This window comes from Octopus bimaculoides, chromosome 6, assembly GCF_046866305.1.
Source record: "Octopus bimaculoides isolate indiv1 chromosome 6, ASM4686630v1, whole genome shotgun sequence".
NCBI classification, from domain to species: domain Eukaryota; kingdom Metazoa; phylum Mollusca; class Cephalopoda; order Octopoda; family Octopodidae; genus Octopus; species Octopus bimaculoides.
In genome coordinates this window covers 377,108-401,994 of record NC_142933.1, presented here as the reverse complement: position 1 = coordinate 401,994, position 24,887 = coordinate 377,108, and the positions used below count along the sequence as shown (strand labels likewise).

The 24,887-nt window shown below is 38.0% G+C and overlaps 1 long non-coding RNA gene across 1 annotated transcript; it reads right to left on the bottom strand.

The window, feature by feature from the left end:
- Window positions 1-1,470: 1,470 nt before the first annotated feature.
- LOC106872214 (uncharacterized) lies at window positions 1,471-23,971 on the bottom strand. Its single transcript, XR_001409747.3, has 4 exons — window positions 23,768-23,971; window positions 7,303-7,373; window positions 4,469-4,547; window positions 1,471-2,528 (listed from the first exon to the last, which is right to left on the bottom strand). It is a non-coding gene; the product is annotated as an uncharacterized LOC106872214 (long non-coding RNA).
- Between the last annotated feature and the right edge of the window lie 916 nt (window positions 23,972-24,887).

The window sequence follows — 24,887 nt, the reverse complement described above, 5'->3', positions numbered from 1 at the left end:
TGTTTATTGAGTGAAAACACCTAAAGCTCCACAAGGCTCTGGCAGGGGATGGTGGCGAACCCTGTTGTACTCTTTCACCACAACTTTCTCTCACTCTTACTTCCTGTTTCTGTTGTGCCTGTAATTCAAAGGGCCAGCCTTGTCAAACTGTGTCACGCTGAATATCCCCAAGAACTACGTTAAGGGTACACGTGTTTGTGGAGTGCTCGGTCACTTGCACGTTAATTTCACGAGCAGGCTGTTCCGTTGATCGGATCAACTGGGACCCTCGACGTTGTAGGCGATGGAGTGCCAACATCTTTATAGAACACAAAGTATTTTAACAATTTGTTTTGTATGCAATTCCCAATATTTAATTACAAAAATATAATAGGATTTTTTAAACATTGAATGGCTATGAGGGTCCATTCGAATAAAATAGGAACCAAAGGGTTCCATACACAAGAAATGGTTGAGAACCGCTTCCCTAAAGCTTAGAAATAGAGAAAATGATAATCACAGCCTGATGCCCTTTCCTTATATATACACTAAAGTTACAAAATATTTTATCAGCCTTTTTGTGTCAGTACAAAAAGCAGAAAATGTTATGATTCCAAACTAAATGCCTTACAGTATTCATATTTGTTTCCTTTTCATTTGACAGTCAAACCACATCAAATCTGACATTTCGTTTCAATTACTACATCATCATCATCATCATCGTTTAACGTCTTCTATATAACAGCAGCAAGATGGCAGTGTCGTTAGCACGTAGGACAAAATGCTTTGCGGTATTTCGTCCATTTATACGTTCTGAGTTCAGATTCCGCCGCGGTTGACTTTGCCTTTCATCCTTTCGGGGTCGATGAAATAAGTACCAGTTATGCACTGGGATCGACTTAATCCTTTTGTCTGTCCTTGTTTGTCTCTTCTATGGTTCGGCCCTTGTGGGCAATAAAGGAATATATATATATATATATATATATATATATAGCAAGACACCTGTGCTTTTCCCTCTCAACACCTGGCATAAACTCGTATCCCTGTCTACTACAACCCTATTCAGTTAAGGGTCTTCCTTTTGTTTTGTGTTTATTTTGCAACTTCACTAGTGTTGATGCCATGGAGAAAAGCACCCAGTTCATTCTGTAAAATAGTTAGCACTAGGAAAAGTATCCAGTCTTAGAAACCATTCCAAAACAGACTTTGGAGTTCAATGCAATTCTCTGATTTAACAGATCCAGTCTAACCGATGATGGAACCTGGTGTGACTCCTGTCAAACTCATGCCAACAGGGACAATGAATGTTTGTCTTGAAAAAAGACAGACTTCAAGATTCCCAGGTTATTCTTCAGAGATGTCTTCAATTTTATTTCAGAGGTGAGTTTAAATTGCATTAAAACAGAAAGCTTTGTGTAATTTTTTTCTAAAAGATGAGAAACTGTGTTAAAAAAGTTAAAAAAAAGAAAGAAAAAAAGCAGACACAAGAAGTAAGTAAATATAAAGCATTTAATAGACAAATTCTTAAAAATTCATAAAGAATAAATTTTCTTTTTTTATGAAATTTTTTCTTCGTTTTTGTTTTCAGTTGAATATTGTTTGTGTTGTTGTTTTCTAAAGTATACTGTCAAGCATGACAACTCAACAAGTGTAAGATGTCGGTTCCAAACCAAATATTTAAATTTGAAACGTCATAAGAGTTAAAGCTGTTATGCATGACAGACAGTTTAGAAGTGACTCTAGACCTTTCACACAATCCACTTTCAACCAGTCTCAGACAAACAGACAAGACAGATAACCAGAACAGAAATGACATTATTATACCATATATTACACAGAAAACAAAACTGGTTACAAGAATTAATGATTCGATTAGATTCGACGATAAATAGCATCGTGGAGAATGGTGAAGAAAATGTCTCAACTTACTCAAACGAATAAGTTTAATTAACTAAACCTAATTAACGAGTAAAATATTTCTTAATTGGTCATGGAACTCCACCAAATATTATCAGTTAAAAATCTATCTGAAGTCTTACAATACTAATCCTCTATTTATTTATAATTCCCCAAATCTCCAACATAGAGATTAGAATGAAAATTTTCATTCTTTCTTATTCAATTTTAACGATTTCTAATCCAAAATTATTTGATTGGCCCCTTAACCTGAAAACTCTGCAACCTCCTCAAACTAAACTAAGTCTATTATAGACAAAGAACAGAAAATGTCCATATCCTTATAGGATCCTCTCATTATCTCTTAATAAAACAAACAGATAGAGGTGTCAGTTTGAAAGACAATACTAAACATTTGTGAATATGATAATAAATAGATTTGCTACACTAGTTGAAGAGAAACTATTTGAGTGAAAACCATTTCTGAGAGTGAAAAACACTGTCCAGATTGAGAGAGACACACACACACACACACACACATATAAACTAGATTATAAATCAGCATGGCTAGCTTTACTATCCTTTTTGATGAATCCATTGGTTTCCATCAGTTTATTGCAGTCATACTGAGTTAAGTCACTGAGATTGATAGTCTGGAAAGAAAAAAAAACTCATTAAAATACATGAAAGGCAAGATTGAATTTGAAAAAATTTAAATTTTCAAGAATGATTTACAACTCTTTAAACAATGATAATAATGATTCTTTCTACGATAGGCAGAAGGCCTGAGATTTTAGGGGTCTAGTTGATTATATTGACACCAATGCTCAGTTGGTACTTAATTCATTGACCCTCAAAGGATGGAAGACAAAAGTCAACCTCAGTAGCATTTGAACTCAGAATGTAAAGCTGGAAAAAAAGCTGCTGAACATGTTGTCTGGTATTCTAATGGTTCTGCCAATTTGCTGTTTTAGTAATAATTGCTACAAATTGGGCCTCATGGAGGTGAGGTGCCTGAGTTCCTTTCGAGTATTGGGCCTCACGGAGGTGAGGTGCCTGAGTTCCTTTCGAGTATTGGGCCTCACGGAGGTGAGGTGCCTGAGTTCCTTTCGAGTGTTGGGCCTCACGGAGGCAATGACCAAGACCTTTGGCATTATGTTATGCTTAAGAAGACCCATCAACCCAAGCAAAATCACAGTTGTCGCAGATACTGGATACCGGTGTCACAGAAATGGCACCTATGCCAGTGGCATGTAAAAGCATCCATTACACTCTCGGAGTGGTTGGCATTAGGAAGGGCATCCAGCTGTAGAAAACCACGCTAAATCAGACTGGAGCCTGGTGCAGCCTTCCAGTGTGCCAGCCCAGTCAAACTGTCCACCCCATGCCAGTATGGACAACGGACATTAAATGAGGACGATGATGATGAATGGCACAAGGGCCAACAATTTTAATGGAAAGAGGGCAAGCCAATTATGTTGATCCCAGTGCATGGCAGGTACATTATTTTACTGACCCTGTAAGGGCAAAAGACAAGGTTGGCCTAGGTGGGATTTGAACTCAGAATGCTGCTTAGCAATTTGTTGACACATGAATGACTCTGCCAGCCTGCTGTCTCGAATAGTTTCAAATTTGGAACAAGGCAGGCTGTCTTTAGTGAGAGGGTAGCTAGTTGATAACATTGAGCTAGCATTCGGCTAGCACTTTCTTTTATCAACCACGACAGGATGAAAAGCAAAGTTGAACTTGGCAGGATTTGAAACCAGAATGTAAAGAGCAGGAAGAAATATTCTTTTCTGCTCTAGGCACAAGGCCCGAAATTTTGGGGGAGGGGGCCAGTCGATTAGATCAACCACAGTACACAACTGGTACTTAATTTATCGACTCCAAAAGGATGAAAGGCGAAGTTGACCTCAGTGGAATTTGAACTCAGAACGTAAAGACAGACGAAATACCTGCTAAGCATTTCGCCTGGTGTGCTAACATTTCTACCAGCTCACTGCCTTTGAACTATTCTTTTCTGCTCTAGGTACAAGGCCTGAAATTTTTGGGGAAGGGCCAGTCAATTAGATTGACCCCAGTATGCAATTGGTACTTAATTTATTGACCTCAAAAGGATGAAAGGCAAAGTCAGTGCATTTCATCCAGTGTGCTAACGATTCTATAAGCTTACCGCCTTAATAATGATAATAATAATGATAATGATAATAATATCAACATATCATCATGAAAGAAAGAGAAAAGGTTGATAAGTATGGATATCTGAGAACTGAGATCCCTAAGATGTGGCAGCTACGAAAGTCAAAAGTTTGAAATTTCCCCAAGACACCTGATGAAGACTGGAGGGTATATCAGCCGAAACTTTGTGTTAACAATAAACAAGATGAGGACAATTATCTGTCAAATGTAAATAAAGTAAATAAAAATAACTAGTAGTGTTGGCACTCTATTGTTGTTCTTGTTATTGCAATTAACTAATTAGTGACTGATGTGTAGAGAACCTCAAACTAAGCAACATTATTGTTCACAAAATGTAATATAAAATTAAAAAGATAGTAAAAACAAACAAGAAGTATTCAAAGTAAAGTCTTACCTCTATTGTACTATCATTGTCATCAAGTAGATACAACTGTGGTTCTGCACCGGGCACTGCCTTGAAAACAACATCTTCACTGAGATGGGTTAAAGAAGACAAGTTTTATTCTTCCGATAAGAAAATAACAATTCTGGCCTTCTACCATTTTACATAGAATAGAAGAATAAATATGGCATGCACAGGCGGGGCTGTGTGGTAAGAAGTTTGCTTCTTAACCATATGGTTCTGGGTTCAGTCCCACTGCGTGGCACCTTGGACAAGTATCTTCTGCTATAGCCTCAGGCTGACCAAAGCCTTGTGAGTGGATATGCTAGATGGAAACTGAAAGAAGCCTGTTGTATAAGTGTGTGTGTGTGTGTCTTTGTGCCTGTGTTTGTCCTTCACTCCACTTAACAACAGGTGTTGGTGTGTTTACATCCTTGTAACTTAGCAGTTCGGCAAAAGGGCTGATAGAATAAGTACCAGGCTTTAAAAACTTAAGTACTGGGGTTGATTTGTTCAGCTAAAATTCTTCAAAGTGGTGCTCCAGCATGGCCACAGCTTAATGACTGAAAAAGGAGATCAAGAGATCTAATATGGATCGGTGATAAGTTACAATTATGTTACTGTTTGGTCCCAAAGTTGGCCCTAAATGAGCAAACCTATGATCAGAGGCAGAGGTAGACTTATTCAGGATCTGGCTTAATAACACCATCTGTTAACTGGAGTACCTTTAAAGGAGTTCACTCAACCTGAAAATAGTGACCTTCCTCTCATCTTCCACCATCCTTGGATGCCCAGTTAACTGTCATCGGTACAAGCTCTCCCTAGACTAAAGAAAAGAAGAAAAAAACCCGGCCATGACTATCCCAAGCTCTTTTCAAGTAATGTGCCTTGAATAGCATGTCTTTTTTTTTTGTGATGTAGGATGCAACATGAGGGACATTACATTGTTCTTTTCAGCAAGTCTGTTTTCCAAGCTGGCATGGGTTAGACGGTATAAAAATACAGTTTTGTAAAATCAAGCGAATGTGAAGTAAATGTTCCATTAGACTGTATTTCAGTCCCCTTCATATGATATTACAAGATATGGTATAGCTTCAAAAGATTTCTATGGAAGCTAATACCTGTCAAATATAACTTCTGTTGTTTACTAAATGCAGTACAGATATTTTGCTGTGTTTAAGCTGGACATCTAGATATCCAACGAGAGAATTTGAATGCTGTTGATCTTCCTGAAAGAAATATCACAACTGTTTAAAATAAAGAAGTTTTGCATTAAACAATGTAGTACTAGATATGGAACAAGTCAAGATGGTCATAGCTGGAACATTTTGATCAATCACAGATCTGCTCAATTACAGGGTGACCCCCCCCCCAAAAAAAAAAAACTAGATCCTACAAATCTTTGAATAAAACTGTTGATTTTAATTTTTCTTTTTTTCAGAGTATACAAGTCGACTTTGTGTATGAAAGATTGGAATAATAGTCTACCCCAACATGTCTTGGTCAGCCAAAGAAAAGACATTTTGCCTGGAGGCCTATTTCGCCAACAAACCGTACACTGCAGTGCAAGCAATAATGTTTATTGGGGTACATCCGTGTACCGGAGGAAGTGTTTCAGAGTTTGTTACACTCAACAAAGTGCACAGCAAGGGTATCAATCTCTAAAGATGGCATCATCAGCCCATATTGGTTTGAAGACAAAAATGAAAGAGCTCAAATGGTGAATACGGAGTGCTATGTGGCAGTGCTGAGGAAGATTTTACTTGACTCAACAGGTCCTCTCAAGCATATTATATTGCCCGACGCTTCAAGGGTACTATCAAAGGGGCCAATCATGCAACACTGGCATCAGCCATGGCTGTGACCTCACTCTACTTGCCGGGTCTCCTCAATCACAGCATATCTCCAAAGGTCTTGGTCTCTTGCCATTGCCTCTGTGAGGCCCAATGTTCGATAGTCATGCTTCACCACTTCATCCTATGTCTTCCTGGGTTTACCTCTTCCACAGGTTCCTTCCATTGTTAGGGTGTGGCACTTCCTCACACAACAGCTTTCATCCATACATAACACATAACCATACCAGTGTAGTCATCTCTCTTGCACACCACATTTGATGCTTCTTATGAATAGACCTGGTGTTAGAACTCAAGTAGAGCAGTTAGGCGCAATAAACTGTACTTGAGAAAACCCGTTGAGTCAAGTGAAGTCATTGTCATGGCCGATGCCAGTACTACCTGTGCTGGTGGCACGTAAAACGCACCATTTGAGCATGGTCGATGCCAGTCTCACCGGACTGGCTCCCACGCTGCTGGCATATAAAATGCACCATACGAATGCGGTCAATGCCAGTACCGCCTTACTGGCCCTCGTACTGCTGGCATAAAAAACACCCACTATACTCTCAGAGTGGTTGGCGTTAGGAAAGACATCCAGCTGTAGAAACCTTGCCAGATGTGATTGGAGCCTGGTGCAGCCTACTGGCTTGCCAATCCTCAGTCAAATTGTCCAACCCATGCCAGCATGGAAAGCAGACGTTAAATGATGATGATAATGAAAGGAATAAACAATTATGTTATGGACTCCATTAGCTTACAGCTATTTCTGCTATAAGATGTAAAGCACTCATAGTCGAGTGCTTGTGTATCACCCTATAGCTTCATTGGAGCTTCAAACATGAAGTGCACCCCCTATTTGAAGATCCAATGAAACTATAGGGTGATACTCAAGTATTCAACTATGAGTGCTCTACACCTTTTGCAGAAACAGCTGTAAGTAATAGTAATGGCAAGACTGCAAAACCTTTTTGACAAGTAAAAAGAAAGAGAGAGAGCTTGATAAAAGGATACTACAATGGAAGGTCTTCGTATATGAAGCGTTTGATTTCAGGAAGTTTATTCAATTGTCATCCAGTGCAACTCTGAAATGAAAATAACAAATAGAAGAGTGACATTTTGTGTGGAGAGAGAGGGGGGGGGAGAGTAAAGAATAGGAGGGGAAGAAGGAAGGACATAGGAGGAAAGGGTCAAGACAGGCAGTGAAAAGAGCAAGAGTAGAAGAAAAGACAGGGAGAGTGTGAAAGAAGGGGAGGGGCAAAGAGGAGAAAGCAAAGAGAAAACAATAATGGAAAATTTGCAATGAAAAAATGTTACAAGCATCAATTTGAGGCAGAAAGGATAACAGTTCCCCTTGTCTTGTCAGTATTATGAGAGACCATTTTAAATTGGTGCTTATGACTAACAGTATTTGAAGTTAAAAAATCACAGTTAATTCATTCAGTAAATGAAGAACTGCTGAATAGAATGTTTTAAAGAATTTTTTTGTTTTTTTATTACAGCTTTGTAATAAAACAATGTCAAAACCAGAGTGTGCACGCATACACATACACACACACACACACACACACACAGAGTGCTCATTAAATATTCTGTCTTTCTACTGAAACAGTTGTGGACAAATAGAATAGCAGAGCTAAACACAGATTTCAGTAACAGCGACACGGATCAATGTTGTTAAATGTCAACAGAATTTCATTTGATTCATCCATCATGCCACCAGGTGGTGTGAAATGCTACCACCAATTACAATATTCCATATTTGAACAAAGACAATTGTCGTTGCTCATTTTAATGAAGAAATCAAGTTCAGATATGAACTAAGCTGCTGCTGCCAAGCTATTATATTTTAACCTCATCAATTATCTGCTCCTAGCTGACTACGTGCCGTCAATAATGACAGTTAATTGTAGTGTTTTATATATAAATAAAGTACAAAATAAGGTCCATAATAATCACACATACAACTATCCACATACTTCCCTTATACACGCACACACATACACACACACACACATACTCATACAGAGTTGCAACGCTGATTTTTTTCACCCCTTCCTTTCTCTCATTGCTATTACTTTCTCTCACCCCCTCTCAGTCAGGGCTATTACTCTCACTACTTCTCCTTCACTGAATTACTATTTACTCTCCTCCTTCGCATCTGGCATGATTTTGGACACACGCACACACGCACACACAGACGCGCACACGCATACGCGCACACGCACACACACACACACACACACACATTGCTCATTATTATATTAGGAGATTATTCCCTCTGCCATGAAACTCATTTCCTCTTAACTCAAGCAGTTTAAATAATAATGCTTTTTCTAAGCAAGCCAACACTTAACTTCTATGTTTTAATTACTTTTGTTCTTTCACAAAAGTTTCTTTGTATTGTAACAACTACTTTATCTGGTGACTGGTATTTTCTGTATCCTACTCTCCACAAATTGTGGCAACAACCTAGGCAAGAACTACCCTTGATCCAAGCTTCTTCCTTGCAGAGACAAACCCCTTATTTCCTAGCACCTTCAGACTGATAGCTCCCATAGTAACTTAACCCTTTAATATTAAGATTATTATCTTAAATGTAATGTTTCTTTATTATTATTATTATTTTGAATTAATCATGCATCACCTTGTAGTTTCGCGATTTGGATGACCTGCTTCTTTAGTTTTAGAATGGCATTGTAGGATAGATGTGATAGGCTGGATCTAGCCAGTTTCAACATGAAACAGGTTAAATATTTTAACCTGATATGGCTAGTTTGAATGCTTAAGGGTTAACTCACTCCTTACATGATGCAGTGGTATAGCATCTGATACAGAAAGGTTGACTGAAAAAATCCAACAGGGGAAGGTTAAGGGTTAATCATATGGACAAGTGGTCTCTGCACGTTGAATCTAAAGCAGTCTGTGAGACCAGAAACCCTGAATAAAAACAGAAGAGGACATTTAATATGCTGTCCTGTTGTGAGTAGGACAATTGATGCTCCCCATTCACACAATGGAATAAACTATACTTTGAAATGGCCCTACACCAGCACTACAAGCCCCTTACTGGAAGCACTACAAGCCCCTTACTGGAAGCACTACAAGCCCCTTACTGGAAGCAACTGTTTTCAATATGATGAAGCAGACATCTCAAATTTAAACTTTGTAAAGTGGAAGAGAAAACTGGTATCAAACAGCAAAGGAAGAAATGGAAGCTGTGCCAAATAGACAAAGCTCTATAGTTTTGTTGGAGACAAATCTAGAGTGAGTGTCAGAGTAAAACGTACCCAGAGCACACTGTGAAAGGATTCAGGTTAGTAAGAGCATCCAAGTGTAAAAAAGTATGTCAAAAAGAAAAGGAATGAATGGGGGACAGAAAGACTTTGCATGTTGCAGGCATACAGAATATGTGGGAGAAACAAGGACCAAGAATAAACACATTGATAAGACAGAGAGGGTTATTTTCTGTTGCTGCAGACATCCCATCTGCCATCTTGTCTGTAAGGGCTTCTGGTCTCAGAACTGCCTCTAAATAATAGAATCTTGATTATTTCCTCTAATCCTCAGTAGAATTCTCTCAAACTATCTTCCCATCTATGTTTAGCTACACCACAAACCACCAGCCTCTATGAGGTTGCTCAACTCACTAAAGATAACAGTCAAATCTTCAACAAATTCCATATTCTCATCTTAAAATTGGAAGGATGCATTTGAATAATGGAGTTTTAAATACATAATCAGGTCAGTTGTGAGTGAGCAAACCTCTGAGTAAAAGTATTCCCACCATGACCACTCCCACTAAGCCAGAGATGGTTAATTGGGATTGCTTTTAGTTGTAGGTCTGCTCTCAACCACAGCTGACCTGATGCTAAATTACGACAGTCACATTAAAAAAAAAAAAAACTTGGTTAGATTCTAACACAGATGTTTAACATCTGTAAAAGTGAACTGAAAAATGACTTCTGTTTTAATGGAGGTCACCACAAAATACTGTTTACAAAGTGAAAATAAAAAAATCTCCAAGACAAAAAAACAACCCATTTTAATTGGTAAGATCAAGTGTTTAGACAAACAATACTTAACTGTTTCTAGTACTAATCTATTTAAGAAACAAAAACAACACTAATTTGGTTTTGGCAGAACAGTATGTAAATCTTAATGAGCAGTTTGGCAATTCTACCAAATATTCTTTTACTGGTTTCAATTACTGGGTCAACTGTGACCATGCTGGGGAACAGTCTTAAAGGACCTTGGTCAATTATGCTGACCCCCCACCCCTAATACTTTAATTGGCACAAGACAAAAAGACAAAGCTGCCCTTGGCATAAATCAGGTGATCCTCTGCCAATATTCACATGTCCAGCAAGCTTCTGCACATTGGTCAACCAAATTTCACTAACACAGCTTTGGTTGACCTTGAGATAATGGTTGCAAGCACGGTATTAATTTTACTATTTCATCTGTCTCACAAGATGGGTGTAATAGCAAAAATTTACCCAAAAAAAGGGCACAGAATTGGAAGTAAAAAAATTCTTTCACAGACGGAAACAATTATCTGATTCCTTGTACTAATCCTTCTCCAAGAATTAGTGCACATATGTGAGAGAGGGAGAGAGAGGGAGAGAGAGGGAGAGAGAGAGGGAGAGAGAGGGGGAGAGAGGGAGAGAGAGGGAGAGAGAGATGGTATTGTATATTTGGTTGCGAGTTAGTAAATGAAAAAAAGAATTGAGGTGAAGGCGTGATGGTGATGAGGTAGAGAATATGGATGGACCAGAAATGTAAGGCACAAGGTATGTGGATGAAGCTATTTTGAAAAAGGTGTATTTCAGTTTTGTCTTTCAACTTGTAGTTGTGTGGTGTATATTTCTGCTGTACAAAAGAAGTTATATTGGGTTAGTTTGCAGTAAGTAGGCGAGGAATGGTAGCAGTCCTCATCACATGGTTTCTGCCTTTCATTTAAATGACTATTTTCTTTCATTTCTCTGCAATTTCCTTTACAATTCTGTGCTATTTAATATTACTACACAACCAGTACTTTTTACAGAGCAGCTTCCTTTCTTCTGTTGCCATTAAATATTAATATGAGAGATTTAAAGCAAATATTTATTTTATTGATGGAAACCGGCTTCTACTATTAGAAACTAGTTTAAACTACTTATGGCAGCCATCAAAAAAAAAAAGTTTAATTGTGAGTTAAATATGCCTCTATGCAGCCGTTTAATTTGCTAGAAATAGCAATCAAATTTCTCTTATATCAGATACAACTGCCTTGAACAAGGACAGGATAATCTCTTGGCTACATTATACCATGAAAAAGAAACAGGATTGCTATATCTGGAATGCTTTGGATCAAAGGTTTGCTCCATCAGGCCTAACTTGAGGTGAACACAGCAGCAGGAGTTTAAAAATACACTCTGTCTATGGGATGACTGTTAAGAGACCAATAAAGTTTTGTAAAATAATCCCAGGCAGAGCAGATATGTGTGCATGTATACACTATACACAATAATTTCATTATTATTATTATTATATACAGTAATCCCTCGCCACATCTCAGTTTATCTATCTCTTTACTCTCTCTTTTACTCGTTTCAGCCATTTGACTGTGGCCATGCTGGAGCACCGCATTTAGCCGAGCAAATCGATCCCAGGACTTATTCCTTCCAAGCCTAGTACTTATTCTATCGGTCTCTTTTGTCGAACCGCTAAGTTATGGGGACGTAAACACACCACCATCGGTTGTCAAGCGATGGTAGGGGGACAAACATAGACACACAAACATATATATATATATACATATATATATATATATATATATATATATATATATATATATATACACGATGGGCTTCTTTCAGTTTCCGTCTACCAAATCCACTCACAAGGCTTTGGTTGGCCCGAGACTATAGTAAAAGACACTTGCCCAAGGTGCCACGCAGTGGGAATGAACCCGGAAACATGTGGTTGGTAAGTATGCTACTTACCACACAGCCACGTCAATTCCTACGTGGTGTTGTTTTGCATTTATAATAAATATATACAAATTATAAAAATAATAAAAAATATAGAGTACAGTACTGTTTCTACTTTGTGGATTTTCACCTATCGCTGGGGGTTTTGGAACACAACACCTGTGATAGTCGAGAGATTACTGTATGTATGTATGTAAATATATATGTATGTACATGTGTGTGTGTGTGTGTGTGTGTGTGTGTGTCTGATAACAGACTAAAAACCTTTCATTTATTGGTACTAAAACAACTCACCGAACACTTACACCCATACATTATATTGTTTTCACTTGAGAAATATACTGTATGTTTGTGCATATGTAATAAATTGTATATAACAAAATAATAATAAACAATACCCAGCATGGGAAAGTTTCACTGTATGCATTGGCAATCATTTGTTCATACTCACCCATTTTACATATATGCATATACATATATATATATATATATATATATATATATATATATATACATACATACATACACATATACAGACACATACATATATACATACATACATACATATATACAGACACATACATATATATATGTACACATATATACACACATATATATACACATACATATATACACATACACATATACATATATAAACATATACATGTATATATATATATATATATATACACACATAAATATATACATGCACACATAAATATACACACACGCATAAATACACACACACACACACACACACAAATGTTTGTGTGTGTGTGTGTGAAGGGAGTCAACAAACAAACTGCTATGGTCAGTTAGTTTCCATGTGTGCAGTGTTACAAAGAAATTGATTTTATTCTCTAAATTGAACCTTCTACAGTCAAGTTTAGTTTGTTATCTGATAACTGGCCAACAAGTTTTACATCAGCCATTAAATTGTTGTTTTTACATTATTGTGTTACAGACAATGTAACTCCAATATTGGAATGTTCAATTATCAAATGACTGACCTCAAAAACAAAACCAAAACATTTAGTGTTTGCTGTTTTTTAACCAGAAGAACAAAAAAGAGAGAGACGCTATTATATATACGGTATTATTAGCTCAATTGAACAGAATATAAATTGCTTGGTTCAAAGTTCACATATCACTACTGTTTACAAGAAGAAAAAAAATCTGTTTTTATATGGTTTCAATAAATAAATTTCAAAAAAAGTTAAAACAAATTTACTTCCATTAATTAGTTTGTCAATGGAAAAGGAAATCTTTCCTTAGTCTGAGAATGGCTGAGTGTTTCTACAATGTCTACAAATTGAGGTATAACTCCCCCCCCCCCCCTCCGAACATCCTTATACATAGTGCTTCACCATGAAGTAGAGGTAAAACCTGCAATGTACCCTGGGTATATTACAGGTCCAACAACTTTGAGTTTTCCCACAGCTCTTTATTTGATCAGAGAGAAATAGCAGCCGAATTCCCACGCACCACAGCTTAATACCTTTTAAAAAGGTAATGACACATAGCCTAATGTAGTCTTAGATAAAGAAAAAGAAATATATAAAAATTTTTAAATGCTATGGCTGCAGATGGAATGCTTTTTATCCATAGACCTGTCTGTTCAAGTAGAGTTGACCCAGGTTAAAAACAACAACCAAATGCCTGATAACCAACAAAGAAGTCTCTACTGAGCTTTTTCACCTAATAGAGATAGAAGCGAAATTTCATTCAAATCACAACCTAATATCTAAGAAAAGGAAACATATTGAATAATGTTATCTTGGGTGTACTGTACTTGAGAGAAGGCTGGGACTGTCAAGTGTGACCAGAGACTAAACCACCACCACCACCAGCTTCATCATTTCATTACCGAAATTTATTCAATACTAATATCATAAAATATTCTTCTAAATCCAAAATTTGACCAGCACCATGTCTTGAGATAAAGATGAAAAGAAAGAGAGATGTAAAATGATGTAGGCCAGCACACACCATTCCTGGGAAAATCTCACCAAGCATCACCTTACTGGCACATGTGTCGGTGGCATGTGATAAACAACATTCGAGTGTGGTTGTTGCCAGTGCCGCCCGACTGGCTCCCATGCAGGTAGCATGTAAAAACACCTTTTGAGCGTGGTCGTAGCCAGAACTGCCTGACTGGCCCTTGTGCCGGTGGTACGTAAAAAGCACCCACTACACTCTTGGAGTGGTTGGCATGAGGAAGGGCATCCAGCTGTAGAAACTTTGCCAGATCAGATTGGAGCTTGGTACAGCCTTCTGGTTCGCCAGTCCTCAGTCAAACCCATGCCAGCATGGAAAGCGGACGTTAAAAGATTATGATGATGATGATGAAAAACAAAACAAGTGGTTAAGGCTAGAATACCTTTCATCAGGTGTTGACTGGGCCAACCAAAATCTCATCAAGTTCTTAATTAGTTTCATAATTATTGAGCTACATAGAATAATTCATTGCAAATATATATTCTCCATGTCTAGGCAGGATATTTAACCCCTTTTTTTTTTACCATATTTCTGTTGAAATACACCATCTTCGTATCAATTAATTTTGAAACTAATAAAGAGATTAGTAAAATAACTTGTTATTAAGCTGGTATTTGGAAAACATGAAATCTTGATAGTAGGTTTTAATTTAAATCACATTAAAACAGAAAGTTTGTATCATAGAACCATGGGCAGTCTCAGACAGGCTGATATGAAAAAGGTTAAGGGGAAAAATAATCACAACAGCAACAGGAATGGAAGAAGTAATAGATTGAACCAGGTAAACAGATCAAAGATTAAGCAGATTTATTCATAAATTGATAAATAGTAAATCAATAGAAAATAAATGCTGATCAATAAAAAGCCATTATTGCATTGTTGCAACATCAAAGAGAACTAATATTCTAAGAGCACTCAGTGGACAGAGAAATCCTATTTCTGCAATTTGTTTACCAAAAATAGACGCAGAATCAGTGTTGTTCCTACTTTGGAGATGATAGTGAAATGCTATACTCTCAGGGAATCTCAAATATCTTAAAAACAAAGTCACAAACATACATCAAAGGATTAAAGGAATTAGTGTATTCAATGTTATATCTTTATCTACCAACTTGTACTTACAAAACAAAATCCCTAATATCTAAAACAAACAAAAAGAATTTTTAAAGCTTCTAAAACTTGAAACCCAACAGAAGCAGCATTTCCTTTTAATGTATTTCTTAGAAATCCTAAAGGAATATCCAGCCCACACTTTCCCATTTCCAAATCACAATATTCAATGATAAAAAGAAGGCAGGTACCATGCTATCAGCCTCTTCAGCAAAACACTTAGCTCCACTTCCCCTACTTACTTCTAAAATTACTACACACACCTCAACACACACACACACACACCTCAACACACACACACACACACACCTCAACACACACACACACACACATACACACACACCTCAACAAACACACACACACCTCAACACACACACACACACACACACACTCTCTCTCTCTCAGATATACAGAGCAAAATATTACACAATATGAAAGGTTAAAAGTGGAGCAAATAAAGTAAATTAATGAATAATGAATCAATAGAAAATAAATGTTGATCAATAAAAGCCATGATTATATTGTTGCGTCATCAATTAACTTCCACACTTACATGGGTCAGACGGAATTTGTTGAGGCAGATTCTCTTCAGTTAAATGTCCTTCTTGTCATCAACTCTGATTTGTTTCCAAAAATGGTAAACATTTCCCCCAAGCCAGACAGGTTTCTCACAGAAGACTGGAAACAAACAACACCGCTTGTATGATGGTGATGCTTATTTACAGACAGCACATGATGTCAAAACAACGACACACACAAATACATGCACATGACAGGCTTCTTTCAGTTTCTGTCAATGAAATCCAGTCACAAAGGTTTTACTCAACCCAGCATAATAGTAGAAGATTCATGCCCAAAGAGCAATGCAATGGGATTGAACCCAAGACCGTATGGTTGGGAAGTGAATTTCTTAACCACACAGCCATGCTTGAGCACTCACTGGATAAAGAAATCATTGGTGAATTATCTCCTGGGTTCTCTTACCATTACAAAGTACAATAACAGTATCTGGAATCTCAACAGAATAACAGAAAGATTCCTTCTGAGGAACATCCTTTAGATTATTGATGTAACCTCTCCACAATCCTACACAACATCCACACAGCATTACACGCAGGTCTTGCCATAATTTCCGAGATATAGCTACACAATTCCTGCAACTCCTACAAAAATTATCAAGGAAGTTGGTTCCAAACCAAGCAGCACTTACCAAATCTTTAACCTTCTTTTTTTACCATTAATAACAGAGGACATCAAATACAAACAACATAAAGAATACCTTGAGACAATGAGAAAGCCTTTATGTGGTTGCACAACCAGCTAGAAATAGCAGGTAGGGAGACTGCATCGCGGCTCCCTCAAATTTCCTTCAAATTCCACCCCACCGAGTTAAAAATAGAATAAATTGGCTAGTATAGTCGTCGTCGTCGTTTAACGTCCGCTTTCCATGCTAGCATGGGTTGGACGATTTGACTGAGGACTGGTGAAACCAGATGGCTACACCAGGCTCCAATCTGATTTGGCAGAGTTTCTACAGCTGGATGCCCTTCCTAACGCCAACCACTCCGAGAGTGTAGTGGGTGCTTTTACGTGTCACCCACACGAAGGCCAGTCAGGTGGTACTGGCAACGGTCAAATATACATAGATTCCCCTCGGTTATTGCATTCAGCCAACGACAATGACTGTACAGGCAATATAATATTAGATCCATTGTTCATGAGGACAATCCTGTCTGGACCAGCAATCTCGTTACAGTAAACTACAAGCAACACAAAACTGGCACAGTTACCATTTATTATTGGCTGCACAAAAAACAAAAACCACACAGTTTTGAAAGGAAAATAATGAAACTATAAAAAAAACAAGTGAGACAAGAAATGGCAGTTTGTTGTTGGAGCACCTTAACCCCCTCCCTTCCTCCCATCACAATTCCCAGTGCTACATATTTGATAACACTATGACTGCAATCACACCCCACTCCTCATCTCGTTCAGTCCAGGCAAATATTCTTTTCTACTCTAGGCACAAAGCCCGAAATTTTGGGGGAGTGGGGACAGTTGATCAGATCGACTCCCAATACGCAACTGGTGCTTAATTCATCGACCCCAAAAGGATGAAAGGCAAAGTGGATCTTGGTGGAATTTGAACTCAGAACGTAAAGACAGACAAAATAGTGCTAAGCATTTTGCCCAGCGTGCTAACGTTTCTGCCAGCTCGCCACTTAGATGAGACAAATATTCTTTCCTACTTTAAGCATAAGGCCTGAAATTTTGGGCGAGGGGGGGTGATAGTTGATCACATCGACCCAATATGCAACTGGTACTTAATTTATCGACCCTGAGAGGATGAAAGGCAAAGTAAACCTCGGCAGGATTTGAACTCAGTATGTAAAGACAGACAAAATAATGCTAAGCATTTCACCCGGCGTGCTAACATTTCTACCAGCTAGAAACAGCAGCTAAACCACCAGCAAATCACTCACTACTATCTTAAAAAGGAAATGTCAGCATTGTTTAACGTCCATCTTCCATGCATATATGCACACACACTCACACACATGCATCTATGCACACACATACACATGCATCTATGCACTCTCACACACTCACACACGCATCTATGCACACACACTCACACATGTAAACTAAAATAAAGCCAAATCAATGAGGGAACCTCCACAGTCATTTGATGTGCTAAAAGTAGTCACCAAAACTCCCTCAAATCACACCTTGTTACATGAATAAAGGACATGTTTAACAAATATGTTGTTCGACTCTCTGCACACGGAGGGAAAACGACAGGAAGGCCATGGTTGGAAATACTTTGATCATGGATCTGGTCGATCAGGGTTGAATAGGGGCAGCTTAAATGATAATAATTATGATTCTAACAGAGCAGGGGAGAGATGGGAAAGGGAAAAGGGAGATTTGAGTTCATGGGAAAGGGAAAAGGAAGGAAGCATAGAAGAGAGGGGGGCGGGGGGGAGGGGCAGGTTGTCAAGGGAATGAATTCATTAAGTGTGGGAGAGAAAGAGAAAACTAGGAAAAGCTAAGAAGTGATGGGGGGGGGGGAGCCGGAAGGGGCTTGAATAAGAAGGAACAAAAGTGTGGTGGAAAAGACATGAAATAATTAAGGAAAAGATAAGAGTAAAAAGGGATGGTCTTGTTGTTTTTATTTAGCCCAAGGTCAACCACAATCGAGCTGAACTATATGATCTAAGGCTTGTCAATATTTCCACCAACACCGGTAAGCAAAACTTCACTATCCTCACGTATAGGCGCAGGAGTGGCTGTGTGGTAAGTAGCTTGCCTACCAACCACATGGTTCCAGGTTCAGTCCCACTGCGTGGCACCTTGGGAAAGTGTCTTCTACTATAGCCACGGGCTGACCAAAGCCTTGTGAGTAGATTTGGTAGACGGAAACTGAAAGAAGCCCGTCGTATATATGTATATATATATATATGTGTGTGTGTGTGTGTGTTTGTGTGTCTGTGTTTGTCCCCCTAGCATTGCTTGACAACTGATGCTGGTATGCATATGTCCCCATCACTTAGCTGTTTGGCAAAAGAGACTGATAGAATAAGTACTAGGCTTACAAAGAATAAGTCCCAGGGTCGATTTGCTCAACTAAAGGCGGTGCTCCAGCATGGCCACAGTCAAATGACTGAAACAAGTAAAAGAGTATCTAACAGCTTCTAGTTTTTATATAAGATGTTGGTTGCTATTTCTAGCAGGTAGAGGCTCACTTGTTGGGTCAGTTGTGAGTAGAGAAGACAAAAATAAAATTTTAAAAACAGCAGAATAAATGAATTATAAAAAAGGTTAGGATGAGGAAACGAGAAAAAGAAAATCAATAAATAGCTGTTAAGATGAGGGGAAATAGATGAGAAAATATTTAAGTGGGATCCAGCTGGATTAGGGATCAATCAGTATCAGCAGAGACCAAAAGGAACAACTCAGGCTGGAAGCCTTTCATTAGGCAGGAATAGAGTGTGTATGGGTGGGGGTCAATATTCCTATTTGTCAGCATATTGGTATGCAGAAGGGTGTGTGCACACGCATGCACGCACACACATCATCACCATCATTTAATGTCTGCCTTCTATGTTGGCATGGGTTATATATGTTAGTGAAATCCTGAAGAGACTGAAAATGGGTTAGAATGAGAAAAAAGTTAAGTAACAATAAAGAGTAAAAAAATAGCAAAAAAATGTAGAAACATAAATGCATGTGTGTATGTGTGTGTGTGTGTGTGTGTGTGTGTATCTACATGGCACTCCATCAGTTATGACAACAAGGGTTCCAGTTCTCAGGGAGATTCAGCATGAGACAGAGTGTGACAAGGCTGGCCCTTTGAAATACAGTTCCAAGAGAAACAGGAAGAAAGAGTGAGAGAAAGTTGTGGTGAAAGAGTACAGCAGAGTACTCTAATGAGTTAGATTTTCTCATGGATAATAGAAGGTACAAACGTCCTTATACGGTAAAGGACCAACCACCAAAAAGCATTCCCATCAAAGATATACCCCCACTCTTCCTGCAACCATAAATGTAGACACAATGAAAGGTAGGTCTGGCAAGATTATGGAAATGACAGAGTTGAGATGAGTGAATGAATGTGGTGTGCAAGAGGTAAGATGGAAAAGATCCTCAACCAAATTCCTCATGAGCAGGAGACAGTGATATAAATTCTTCTGGCTAACAGTGACAGCAAGGATGAAGTAGACCTACTGCTAGCTGAGAAATGTAGAGAAAAATTAATTTAAGTAGTCTGGGTGTACAATAGGATAATTAAGATAAAGCCAGATTTAGGTAGCTTAACAGTGATGGTTATCTCTGCATATGCTTCACAAGCATGATTGAAATCCTTCTGCAGACTACCTCAATGACGACTGACAGCAACTTCATCATTGTGGTTGGCAATATCAACAGTGATGTTTGTCAATATGTTAATGGCTTCATTGACATACAGAGAGGCTATGGACATGGTGCAAGAAACAAGGAGGGTGTAAGGCTCCTGCAGTTCAGTGATGCTGGCCAACCATTTCATCACCTACCAATCTAGTGAACACACAAGTCAGACAGATTACATTCTCACCAGGAAGAGAAACACAAGAGCTATTGTAAATACCAAAACCTTTGCTCGCAAAGAATGCACCACACAACATAAATTAGTAGCTTTTAAGTTCAGAGTCAAAACTAGGAAGATACAGAAACAAATACAACATGGGGAAGGAAGATATGGAAACTAAAAGATCCTGCAATTGGGAACATAACTGAAGGGAGGAAAATTTAGGCATCAGTTGCAATACATGACAACTGGGAATTTCTACAAGATAACCTGCTTAGGGCTACAGAACAGACCTGTGACTGGAGGAAAGTCTCAGCCAAACCAAAAGTCATGTCGTGGTGGAATGATATGGTTGATAGCGTAGTAAAAGCTAAGAGATAGACTTGGAAAACTCAGGAGGAATGTAGCAATAGGGAGTATTATGAAATGAATAAAAAGGTAGTAAGGTTACAAGGATACTTGGCTAAGGGTGAAGCACAGAAGAAGATATTTGGAGCTGTCTTGCAACGTAAGGGACCAGAGGCATGATGTGTTTGGGATTGTAAGACAGTGTGTGGGAGAGAACTGTGATGCCATTGACAAGAAGTGTATTCAGAATAATGAAGGTATACTCATAAACAATATGGAAGATTAGAAGCTGGCATGGAAGTGCTTTTATGAGAGGCTGCCTAATTTGGAGACCATAGGAGATAAAGAGGGGATACCTCATGCAAATCCTATGGAGGGACAAATAATTCAAACTGAAAGCAACATAGTAGATAAAGTAATCAAGGATAGGAAGAGAAGCAGGTGGAAATATATATATATATATATATATATATATATATATATATACATATGTATACATATACACACACACACACACACACACATATATATATACACACATACATATACATGTATGTATATACATCTATCTATCTATATATATATATAAACAATATATGAGTATATGCATATATATGTACATGTATGTACATACCTTCATCTACATGTACATATAGATACATAACTGGGTACATGACGTGGCAAAAGAACATGGACAAAATGATAAACAAGGTACAACAAACAAGCAAGCCACATAGAAACATCTCCTACATCAGCTGCCACCATTAAAACACCGGCGTCTCGAAGAATTAAGGCATACATGTGTATACACATGCATGTATGTATATACATACATATACACATATACATACGTATACATATATATATATACATACGTATACGCATATATACATATGTATGTACATATATATATGTGTGTGTGTGTGTGTACATATGTATCTGTGCACACGCACGTGTGTGTGTCTGTAAGAATAGGAAATCGATTTTCATTGAATATATCAGACAGGACAAAACTGATACTGTTTATATATCCTGTAGTGCTTTGTCGGTAAGAAAAAATAAATAAAAAAAAGACCCGATCAATTGGAAAAATAGTGTTTGTAGAGAAACACATACAACATTCGTGGTTATTCATTGTGTGTGTGCGCGCGCCTATCTTTCTATTTATAATTCCGTAATATGTAACATATACAACAGGAGGAAGTTTATGTGATTGTTCGACCTATCAGGGCTAACAGTTAAATCTCCCTCAAATTATACACCACTTTTTTTTTTTTTTTATGAAAGCTACTTCAGATAATGTAGTTCTAGATGCACAGTGCTCAGAAGGATATGACTAGTTGGAACTTGTCTAGTCAAAGTCTTTCTTGCGCGGAGAAGGTCGACCTGGGGCGAAAAATATTTTCTTCCTTGATCCAGCTGATGCAGGTATATTAAGGAAGTGAGACCCCAAAGCGGTTTTTGTTATTCGAGGATATATATATATATATATATATATATATATATATATATATTACAATTAAAAGGGTAAAGGTTTATCAATTTATTAATTTATTAATAAATCAACAATTGACAGATAACATTTTTCACGGTGGTGCACCAGCATGACCGCAGCCACTTGGCTGAAACACATAAATAAATAAAAAAATTAATAATTTTTACCAAGCCCTTCGGTATGTAAACACCATTATCGGTGGAGAACTTATTTAAAAGTTCTTATACATTTATAAACATAATTAAGGGATCAGCAAACATTTGCTTCACCGCATACCGAAGTTCAGAAATAGCAGCTTTTTTAGCTGCTATTTCTGAACTTCGGTATGTGGTGAAGCAAATGTTTGCTGATCCCTTATATATATATATATATATATATATATATATATATATATCGTATAATTCCAAGTGTGTGAAGGTGGGAGATGCACAATGTCTGAATGAAAAAAAAAAAAAAGCGGAAGGATCATAATTGAAATGCCTTTAATTATAAGAACCGCTCAATCAGACAACAGCTCGATCTGCAAGAAATAGCAGTAAAATCTACCTCAAATCACGCCGTATTTATTTATTTTTTTTAAGGTAAAAAAACATTAAATAGTATAGTCCGGGGATAAAGAATACCTGTAAACAGTTGGATTGTCACAACTGGAACGCTTTTGATCATAAGTTTGCATAATGACAACAATAGTAACAAGGAAGACCCCCAAAAAAGAAAAATTGGTTCATAAAACTCAAGAGGATATATTCCCGGGTTTACGTAGGTAGCAGTAAGAAATGGTCATCTAATGCGAGGTTTCCCGTACCAGGGTACGTTGTGATTATCTCTGGAGTATTTCAATAAACTATATTTAAAGCATAAAGCATTAAGCATTAACCGTTTAATTGAATTGAAACGATTTGGGCGATGGTCGCTGAGAAAACGATAAATCGCGTCATAAACGACAGCTGTTTGGCTACTTTACTTTAGTCTGTATCGTTCGTAATTATTCTAACTCTTCCATTTTACCACAAATGTTCCAGATGCTGCTCACGAGACTAAATTACTAGAGAAAAAAAACCCCTTCATGTAATGAATAGCATGTTGCTGTTGTTATTTTAGCTATAAGTCAACTTTGATCGGACAACCCTAAGCAGAAAACAATATCTCACTTACCCATCCTGTCTTTCTAAGGGGTATGTAGAATTATAAATCTCAAATATATATATTTTTTCATTTATTTCAAATGATCGGGTGGGGTTTTAGTGAGATCAGGCCGTTACTTCTAGCCGGTCGAGCGACTATGTAACGGCTCCTGTAACGTGAAAAGTGTTGGTAAGATTAATCACACACCTAATTGATTCGTGTGTGCCAGTTTTTTTTATATGCGCAAAAAATAAAATAGTTGTTATTTATTACGAAACTAAATGGGAGATAAGGAGAATGTAACATACAAAATTAAGTAAGATGTATATTTAATAGGTATAAATGAAGAGTGGAACTTACCTCGACACGACCCTTCGCCGCTTTCTTTTGCGTTTGGCCCCCTCCCTCGGACATTTGAATATCGTTTAGGAGGACCAGAAATGCCAGGGCAAACACAGTCCAAAGGAAGCATTGCTTCTTTGGTCTGGTTTCCATCTTCGACTCCGACTGAAACAACAACCAGAGAAGAATGAAGTTGTCTCAGCTTCAGACGCACAGTATTGTGGGAGTTAGGAGTGAATCGCAATTATTTATATAGGAGCGACGGAGTTGGCAGCGGGAACGGAGGCGTTAGTCGTGATGGTGGTGGTGGTGGTGGTGGCATGAAAACGATGGTGGGGAAGAAAAGCAGGTTTGCGATTGTGAGAGGAAAGTGTTCATATGATTGCACCCGGATATACAATAAAACCTGCGTGTTTTTTTTTTTTTTTTCTAATAAAACCATTTTGAAACTAGTAGACGGGTGGTTGTTCGATCTCGCCTTGCTCCATTACATATACGTGTATGTGTGTGTGTATGTGTTTGTGTGTGTAAATAACGCATGCTTATATATATATATAAGTAACTAAGAGAAGTAACTCAGAGTGCTCATTAGCATATCTTTGAACAACAGATACAGGTCTACCAAATATCATACAACATTAAGTGACGTTTATTTTCGGGGTCTTATTAATGCAGTCAGTAATTGTATGATGCTAATTAAATGTTCGTGCTTAGACTTACAGCATTTGAAATAATTAATTATGTGATAAGGAATATATTTTACAAAAGAAAGACGAAAAAAAAAAGAGAAAGAAAAGTAACACCAATGCGGCACCAAGTTTAGCAAGCCGATACACCCACGGCATTACCACGGGCGATGGCGTGGCTAAGGCGTTGGAAAAGCTAAGCGCTTTCATGGACATCACCTGACACCTCGGTAAGGCGAGCAGCCAATGATGACAAGAACTTCACCGTTACCGGTCCAGTCCCTCTGAACATCTCAAACGCCACAGGCTGGAAGGGATAGTTTACTGCCGTGTCCCAATGCTTCAGGGTTTTGTTCCGTTCGGCTATGGAAGCAGCGATGCCCCCATTTACCGCAACATCCATGATGCTGGAGAGAGCAAAAGAGACACAAACTGTGGCGTTCCAGATGAAG